Raw genomic sequence first — 9,182 nt, forward strand, 5'->3', positions numbered from 1 at the left:
TTTCACCATGTTGGCCAGGCTGGTCTCGAACTCCTGACCTCAAGTGGTCCACCTGCCTTGGCCTTCCAAAGTGCTGAGATTACAGGCATAAGCCACTGTGCCTGACCCAATAACTCACTTTCAATAATGTATACAACACCCAGACAGAAGGTCAAGAAGAAAATAAAGGGCTTGAACGATACTATAGATGAATTGATACACAGACATACACAGATGAGTTCCCTCAGCAGCAGAATACACATTCTTCAAAGTACATGTGGAATTTTCTCTGGAAAAGATCATATATTAGGCCTCAAGGCAAGATTTAATACATTTTAAAGGACTGAAATCATAATAGCAGAAAGAAAACTGGAATATTCACAAATCTATGGGAACTAAACAACATATTACAAAACTATGGATCAAAGAAAAATAATAAGGAAAATTAGTATTTTGAGGCAAAATGTATCAAATCTTATGGGATGCAACAAAAGCAGCGCTGTGAGGGAAATTTATAGCTGTACATGCTTACATTAAAGAAAGCTGGCCAGGGGCAGTGGCTCACACCTGTAATCCCAGCACTTTGGAAGGCTGGGGTAGGCAGATAACTTCATGTCAGGATTTCAAGACCAGCCCAGCTAACATGGCGAAACTCCATCTCTACTAAAAACATAAAAATTAGCCAGGCATGGTGGCAAGCACCTGTAATCCCAGCTACTTGGGAGGCTGAGACAGCAGAATCACTTGAACCTATGAGGAGGAGGTTGCAGTGGGCAGAGATTGCACCACTGTACTCCAGCCTAGGTGACACTGCTAGGCTCCATTTCCCCTAATGCCTCCCACCCCCCAAAACACACACAGAAAAAGAAGCAGCAGGCAGGTATAGTGACACTGCTTTATAATCCCAGCTACCTGGAAGGCTGAGGCCAGGAGATTGCTTGAGCCCAGGAGTTTGAGACTAACTCAGCAAGTGGCAAGACCCTCTGTCAAATAAAAGAAAAAGGAAAAGCTCTCAAACCAAATCCTAACTTTGTACCTTAAATTATTAGCAAAAGGAGAACAGCCTAAACCCAAAGCTAGGAGAAGGAAGGAAATAATAAAGGTTAGAACAGGAATAAATGAAATAGAAGATGGAAAAACTAACCTATAACTACCAAGGAGATTGAATCAGTGACCAAAAACTTAACAAGAAATAAAAAGTACAAGAACAGATGGCTTCATGGGTGACTTGTACCAAACATTTACAGAGCCAATACCAATCCTGCTCATCTTCCAAATTCCTGAGGAAAGAATACCTCCAAACTCATTCTGTGAGGCCAGCATTACTGATACCAAAGGCGGACAAAGCAGCACAAAACACACCACTATCCCTGATCAATACAGATGCAAAAGTGCTCAAGAAAATACTAATAAGGAGAATTCAACAGTGTCATAGATCAATTATACAACATGATCAAGTGAGAGTTCTTCCTGGAATGCAAACGTGGTTACCATAAAAACATTAATGTAAGATACCCTGTTAACAGAATGAAGGAAAGAAAACACATGACAATTTGTTTCAATTAGTACAGAAAAAGCATTTAATGAAGTTTAATATCCTTTCATGAGTAAAAACATACTGACTAGAAATCGAAACAACCTCAACATAATAAAGGTCATATGAACAACCTCCAGCTAATATCATTCTCAATGATGAGAGACAAAGTTTTCCAAGATGAGGAATAAAACAGTGATGCCTGCTTTCATAATACTGGAAATCCTAGCCAGAGCTATTAAGAAAGGAAGGAAAAAGAAAAGGCATCCAAATTGGAAAGGAAGAAGTAAAATTTTCTCTGTTATCAAATGACATGATCTTCTTTGTAGAAAATCCTGAAGACTGCCTAAAATAAACTGTTAGAACTAATAATTTGTCCAAGTTTCAGGATTATGAAATCAGCATACAGAAGTCAGCTGCATTTCTACACACTAACAGTGAACAATCCAAGAAGGAAATTAAGAAAACAGTTCCTGCAGGGTTGGTTGTGGATGCCTATAGTCCCAGCTACTTGGGAAGCTGAGGCAGAAGAATCACTTGAGCCTGGGAGGTCAATGCTGTCAGTTTTTATAACAATTATGCCTGTGAATAGCCACTGTACTCCAGCCTGCGCAACACAGTGAGACACCATCTTAAAAAATAATTCAGTTTACAATAGCATCAAAAAGAATAAAATAGGAATAAACTTAACCAGGAGGCAAAGACTTTGGCAGAATTTAAAGTTCCAGAGACTGGTTGTGTAACAAATGTAAAGTCATCTCATATTTATAGATTATAAGGCTTAGTTTCATTAAGATGTCAATATGACTCAAAGTGATCTACAGGTTTAGTGTAATTGCTCTCAAAATCTCAGTGACATTTTTTCTTCAATTATAGAAAAATCCATCCTTATAAATTGTGTAAAGTTTATATGCAATTTCAAGGGATCCCAAATGGCCAAAGCAACCTTGAAAAAGAATAACAAAGTTGGAAGGCTTTTACTTCCAAATTTCAAAATGTATTATTAAATGCTACAGTGGTCAAAAGTGTGGTATGGCAGTAAAGACCTACAGAGACCAGTGGAATGGACTACAGAGTGCAGAAGGAAACCCTTACACATACGGTCAAATGAGTTCAATAAGCATGCCAAGACTTTTCAATCAGGGAAGGGACAGTCTTTCAACAAATGGTGTGGAAAAACTAGATATCCACAGGCAAATGAATGAAGTTAAACCCTTACCTTATATGATGTTAAAAAAAAAAAAAAGAAAGAAAGAAAAGAAAACCTCAATAATGAATTAAAGACCCAAGTGTAAGGTCTAAAACTATACAACTCTTGTTTTTTTGAGATGGAGTCTCACTCTGTCACCCAGGCTGGAGTGCAGTGGTGTGATCTCGGCTCACTGCAACCTCTGGCTCCCGGGTTCAAGCGATTTTCTTGCTTCAGCCTCTCGAGTAGCTGGGACTACAGGCACATGCCACCACACCTGACTAATTTTTGTATTTTTAGTAGAGATGGGGCATGTTGGTCAGGCTGGTCTTGAATTCCTGACCTCAGGAATCACTTGCTTCGGCCTCCCAACGTGCTGGGATTATAGGTGTGAGCCACTGTTCCCAGCTGCCAACTCTTAAAACACAGAAGGAGAGCTTCCTTTGGCAATGATTTCTTGGATATGACACCAAGGGCACAAACAACAAAAGGGAATGTAGACAAATTGGATTGCATCAAAGGATACTATTAACAGAGTGAAAAAGCAACCTACAGAATGACGGGACAGATGTGCAAATTACATGTGAAAGAGTTCCCATCTAAAATAGATAAAGCACTCTCACAATGCAACAACAAAAACCCAACTGATGCAGTTCAAAAATGTGCAAAGGACATAAATAGACAGTCCTCCAAATAAGAGATGCAAATGGCCAATGAGCACATAAAAAGATGCTTACCATTACTAATTATTAGGGAAACAAAACTAAACCACGTGGAGAAGCTGGGCATGGCGGCTCATGCCTATAATCCTAGCATTCTGAAAGGCCAAGGTGGGTGGATCACTTGAGGTCAGGAGTTTGAGACCAGCCTGGCAAACATGGTGACACCATATCTCTAATAAATATAGAAAAATTAGCTGGGTGTGGTGGCACGTGCCTGAAGTCCCAGATGCTTGGGAGGCTGAGGCAAGAGGATTGCTTGAACCAGGGAGGCAGAAGTTGCAGTCAGCCAAGATTGCACCACTGCACTCTATCCTGGGTGTCAGAGAAAGATTCCATCTCAAAAAAAAAAAAAGAAGAAGAAGAAAACTTACACTGAGAGGCTACCTCAGACTCACTAGGATGGCTGTAATCAACACAGAAAATAACAAGTGTTAGCGAGGATGCTGAGTGGCTGGAACTGCCCCCAAAGCAGAAAACTGCACAAAGCATTATAAAACCATAACCAATATAAATATGTCTCACGCCAGATGAATTAGTTTTCTGAACATAAAATATGTGACCATTTCCTTTGTTCCCCCGTAAAGAGCGCTTTCTAGTTTGCACTGAACCTATTGTAAACATACACTAGCTGCCTGGTTAGTTTACCTTTAAGCAATGAAAGAACATAGAGCAACCGCTTGTAAAATTTGTCACTGAAAAGTCAAAAATAAATACATAGGTCAGAGTCTGCTCTGGATTCCCAGTTGGAAATCCTGTGAGACCCCTGGTGCTCCACTCTGAACACACTTTTTCCTCTCTATCTCTGTATCTGTTTCTTAATTCCTTTAGCGCTGCCTGGGTTGCAGTCTCCATGGCTGAGCTGGTCTTGGCACAGCGTTATTCATAGCAGCCGAAGGATAGCAGCAATGCAAGTGCCCACCGACAGACAAACAAACAAATGTGGTCTCTCCATATAGTCAAACATTATTCAGCCTTAAAAAGGAAATTCTGACACATGCTAGCATCTGGATGAAGCTTGAGGACATTACACAAAGTGAAATATACCAGTCACAAAAAGAAAAATACTGTACGATTCCACTTATGTGAAGGACCTAGAGTAATCAGATTCACAGAGATAGAAAGAAGAGTGGTGGTGGCCAGGAGCTGGAAGAGCCAGTAATGGCTTATTTAATGGAGACAGAGATTCAGTTTGGCAGGATTTAGTGAGTTCCAGAGTTTGGCTGTACAAAAATATGAATGTACTTACACTGAAGTGTGTACTTTAAAATGGTTATGGTAAATTATTTGTTTTTTACCATATTTAAAATTTTTTACATTAGAAATGTGTATTTATTGAGCACCTCCGTGCTGGGCATGATGATAAGATTATGAACACCGTAGTTATAAAGAACACTCTTAGGGAGGTAAAATTCTAAGTGTAAAACTATCATAGACAGACAATAATAGACACAGACCCACAGGGCTCAGATGCTAGGCTTCTTAGAGATTATAGATTTCAAACTAGAAATTATTAAAATTACTAATCACTAAATTTGTAGTTTAGTAATAAATTTAGCCAATCAGCTAATTTACTAATTACTGAAAATTACATACTGAAAAAGTACCAGAATATAGTAGAAAAAGACGACAGAAAAGGCCACCTAAAGACCATCTTTCAGACAGTTCTCTTAGCAGATGAGGGATAGAAGGGCACTTCCTAGCCAGGCGTGGTGGCTCATGCCTGTAGTCCCAGCTACTCAGGAGGCTGAGGCAGGGGAAACACTTGAACCCAGCAGGCAGAGGTTGCAGTGAGCCAATATTGCACCACTGCACTCCAGCCTGGGCAACAGAGTGAGATTCCATCTGGAAAAAAATTAAATAGCAGGGCGCGGTGGCTCACGCCTGTAATCCCAGCACATTGGGAGGCTGAGGCAGGTGGAACACTTGAGGTAAAGAGTTGGAGACCAACCTGGCCATACCCCATTGCTATTAAAAATACAAAAATTAGCTGGGTGTGGTGGCAGGCATCTGTAATCTCAGCTGCTCATGAGGCTGAGGCAGAATTGCTTGATCCTGGGAGGCAGAGGATGCAGTGAGCCACTGCGCTCCAGCCTGGGTGACAGGGTGAGACACCATCTCAAAAAAATTAAAGCCCATCTTTTAAACAGTTCTCCTAGCAGATGAGGGATAGAAGAGCGCTTCCTTACCCTGGTAGCTCTGAGTGTCCAGTCTGTGCTCTTGCCCACCACACTTGATGGGGAAACAGTACAGCAGCCTCCACTGCAAGCTGTACTGAAGACCCCACCCACACAGTGAGAGTTCCCTTTAGCCTGCACTTTGGGTTGGATGCATCCTGAGCCCTCAATGCATCATGTGCTAAGGTTCTACCCTCCCCTTGGCTAGGAAGTATGTCTTGGTCTTCCATCTCCAGGGTGCTGGTGGCGGAGCCTGACATGGAGTGAGCACTTCACAGACGCTTGTTCAATTTCCTAGGAACTCAGCAGGCTGGGCCAAACACCACTGCCTGCAAAGGCCTGGCAGGTGTAGGGACTCATCGACCCATCCCTGCTGCTCTTACAGAAAGAGGAGAGGAAGACGGGTAGGGGTGGATGGAAAGTTGTCCTTTTATTTATTTTTATTTTTTATTTTTTTTGAGACAGAGTTTCACTCTTGTTACCCAGGCTGGAGTGCAATGGCGCTATCTCGGCTCACCGCAACCTCTGCCTCCTGGGTTCAGGCAATTCTCCTGCCTCAACCTCCTGAGTCGCTGGGATTACAGGCACGCGCCACCATGCCCAGCTAATGTTTTGTATTTTTAGTAGAGACAGGGTTTCACCATGTTGACCAGGATGGTCTCGATCTCTTGACCTCGTGATCCACCCGCCTCGGCCTCCCAAAGTGCTGGGATTACAGGCTTGAGCCACCGTGCCCGGCAAGTTGTCCTTTTAATAAGGAGGGCCAGGAGCTGTAATAGGGGCTCCTCTCCTCTGGGACCCATAGCCTAGCCTTACTTCTTTTCTCTCTTCTTTACAGTTTGAGATTTCATCTAAGCCAGCACTAGGCTGCCAAAGACTTCAAACTCCTTCACCTTCTACTCTCATTCCAGCTCCTTGACAACGGCAAGATTCTTGGCTGGGACAGAATAACCAGCATGGAATGCCAGGAAACTCAGAACGGCATGTGCTTCAAATGCAGGGGAGAAGAGATGTTTGCCTCTGCACTCAAAATACTTCTGAGGACATGAAACTCTCCCACTGGTCTGGGTAATTCTCCACCTTCCTCCACATCTCCATTGTAAACCAAGAAACAGCATGGCCAGAGAGTCCCAGCCCTGCAGAGAGAGCTCTCCCAGTTCCTGTTCATGCCCAAGATATTTATTCACTTATTCAACAGCCATGTGGGAAGCCACCGCTTCAGAACACTGACTGTGCACAGGGGGACATGAAGCCAGGTTCTCAGCTGTGTGGTCTTAGCATTCCCTGCCTGATCCAGGGGTCTCCTGAGGCAGGAGCTTCTTTGAGGTGAACTGATAGCTCTTCAGAAGCCCAGGTAGAGAGCTGCTGTCTTTGGTGTAGACACACTGGGACTGAATGCTTTGGAAGACCTCTGTTGTGGTAGGGGCACTTGTGAACTCGGGCCCCCAGGCTAGAGCATTCAAAGTTTTTTATTTTACTTTCTTTTGGAACGTAAACTTTTCCTTTGAGTTTTCAACTAAAAAATAAAGCTAGCAGAATACAAGAATGTGTCTCTGGATTGCTGGGGCTGATCATCCACTCAGGAGTTGGGGAGGCCTGGACAGCTATGGAATCTTCTCAGCAATAGGGGGTGCCCTCATGCCCTCTTTGGGCTGAGCCTTTGGTAGGAGATTTTGGGTCCAGATTCCAGAGCAAAGGGCCAGGTGTCAGCCACGGGCACTGAGGCAAGCTGAGGGCCAGATGCCAGACTTGGCTGTCCCTGACCTCCCCACCCATGAATCCCTGGTGCACTGCAGGTGCTAGACGAAATTCAGAAGAAAGAACTCCAGGGTAAATGGGAATGAGAAGGTTGGTCCTCCACATTTCCACCCTAGAGGGAAGAGAAGGGAGGGTGGCTGGGATCTGAGTGTTTGCTATGGTTACAGCCTAAAGACCCCCGAGCCCAGGCACTGCTCCAAGTACCTTGAAAGGTGTTAGATCTTAAGCCTTACAATAGTCCAATGAGGAATAGATGATCTCCTCAATGAGGGAAGAAACAAAGACTGAGAGTGTTGAGGGGATTCCCTCAAGGTCATATAACCCACGAATGGCCAGGACGGTGCTGATGCGGGCCTGGCTGCCTCCCAATGCTGCCCAAGCTCGATCACCCCGCACCACTTCTGTTTTTGCAACAATAGCCTTATGCCACATATTCTACCAGTCACTTTATGAAAGAAAGTCAAGTAAACTTTAGCCATTTCCCAAGCCAAAATAGGTAGCTCCTGTTCAAAACACCCTGTAAATCAGGTCATGCAAGATCAGATACGCACCCACAACTGTTACAGGTGCTGTCCTAGCCACTGTTTTGGGGAACTCAGCCTAGGAATATGAGTGAAGAGACAACTCACAAAGAAAAGCAAATCACTGGCACGCAGGGGGCCTGAGCAATTCAGAGTCAGAGGCAACTAGAGTGTGCAGCCACCTGACCTGCTGGTTTCCCAATATGTTTAATGGATCTATGATGTCGGGTCCACAGAGGAAATGCAGAAGCCTTTCCTTCCTGCCTCCCACACTCTGTAGGTCAAGTATTTACCAAAAACACAGCAGTGGACTGGACACCAGCAGAGATACAAAGAGGGAAAATAGTTCTCCCTTCTCAAGGCAGGTTGGACAACATCAATATTTTACAGTTAGGATGTGCAGGTGGATTGTGTGTGCATGCCCAGAATTTAAAGACAAACAGATGCCAGAGGGAATGATTCCAGCAGAAAGACCAGTAAATATTCACATTGACAATGCACACTGAACTGCAGCCTAGACAACATATCAAGGCTCCATCTCTACAGAAAATTTAAAAATTAGCCAGGCATGGTGGCATGTGCCTATAGTGTCAGCTACCCAGGAGGCTGAGGCAGAAGGATCACTTGAGCCCAGGAGTTTAAAATTACAATAAAGCGTGATCACAACACTGCACTCCAGCCTGGGTATCAGAGTGAGGTCCTATCTCTAAAACAAAACAAGATAAGACATTTACATAAAAATCAATGTATAAAAATCCAAAATAAAATATTAGCAAATAAACCCCACTGGGGCTTCAAAAGAAACTTACCTAAATCAAGAGAGACTTGTACAGTGTGAAAAGGATGGCTCAAAATTAGAACTTTTCATTTTATTTATATTAATATGTTGAAAATCATAATATTCATAGATGTTGAAAAGGCATTTGACAAAATTTACTACAAAATTTATGAAAGAAACTTACCAAATTAGAAAGAGGGATACTTCCTTAAATTACACACAATAAAGGAAATTACACCCAGACACACACCCATGATGCCAAAGCCCAGCATCATTTGTAAGCGATGGAAGCAATAGAAGCTTCCATCAACCTTTGGAACAAAAGAATGCCCTGTGTTACCACTATTATTTTGGAGGCCCTAGCTCATGAAACTAAGGCAAGGAGGAAAGTAAGACATTAAAGAAAAAAGCAGGAGGTGAAATAGTTATATTTACTCTGAAAAATGAAGCAGACAGATTTTGCTAAGGAGTTAGGTACAAAAGGAACATACTAAACAACCTTCCTTTTTCTTTTTTTTTTTTTTTTT

General features: G+C 42.8%; 1 long non-coding RNA gene across 2 annotated transcripts in view; it reads right to left on the minus strand.

Moving 5' to 3' along the window:
• LOC119468021 overlaps positions 1-9,182 on the minus strand; it is a 23,271-nt gene that overhangs the window by 11,892 nt on the left and 2,197 nt on the right. Inside the window, exons 1-3 of one of the 2 annotated variants that reach the window (XR_005196653.1) lie at positions 8,003-8,012; positions 2,824-2,827; positions 1,648-1,653 (exon numbers count right to left, since the gene is read on the minus strand). This is a non-coding gene — a long non-coding RNA (uncharacterized LOC119468021). Of the gene's footprint in view, positions 1-1,647; positions 1,654-2,823; positions 2,828-8,002; positions 8,013-9,151; positions 9,155-9,182 lie in introns of those variants that run through there. The other variant, XR_005196654.1, reaches the window with a different exon arrangement.

Source organism: Cebus imitator, unplaced genomic scaffold (genome assembly GCF_001604975.1).
Source record: "Cebus imitator isolate Cc_AM_T3 unplaced genomic scaffold, Cebus_imitator-1.0 Scaffold368, whole genome shotgun sequence".
NCBI classification, from domain to species: Eukaryota; Metazoa; Chordata; class Mammalia; order Primates; family Cebidae; genus Cebus; species Cebus imitator.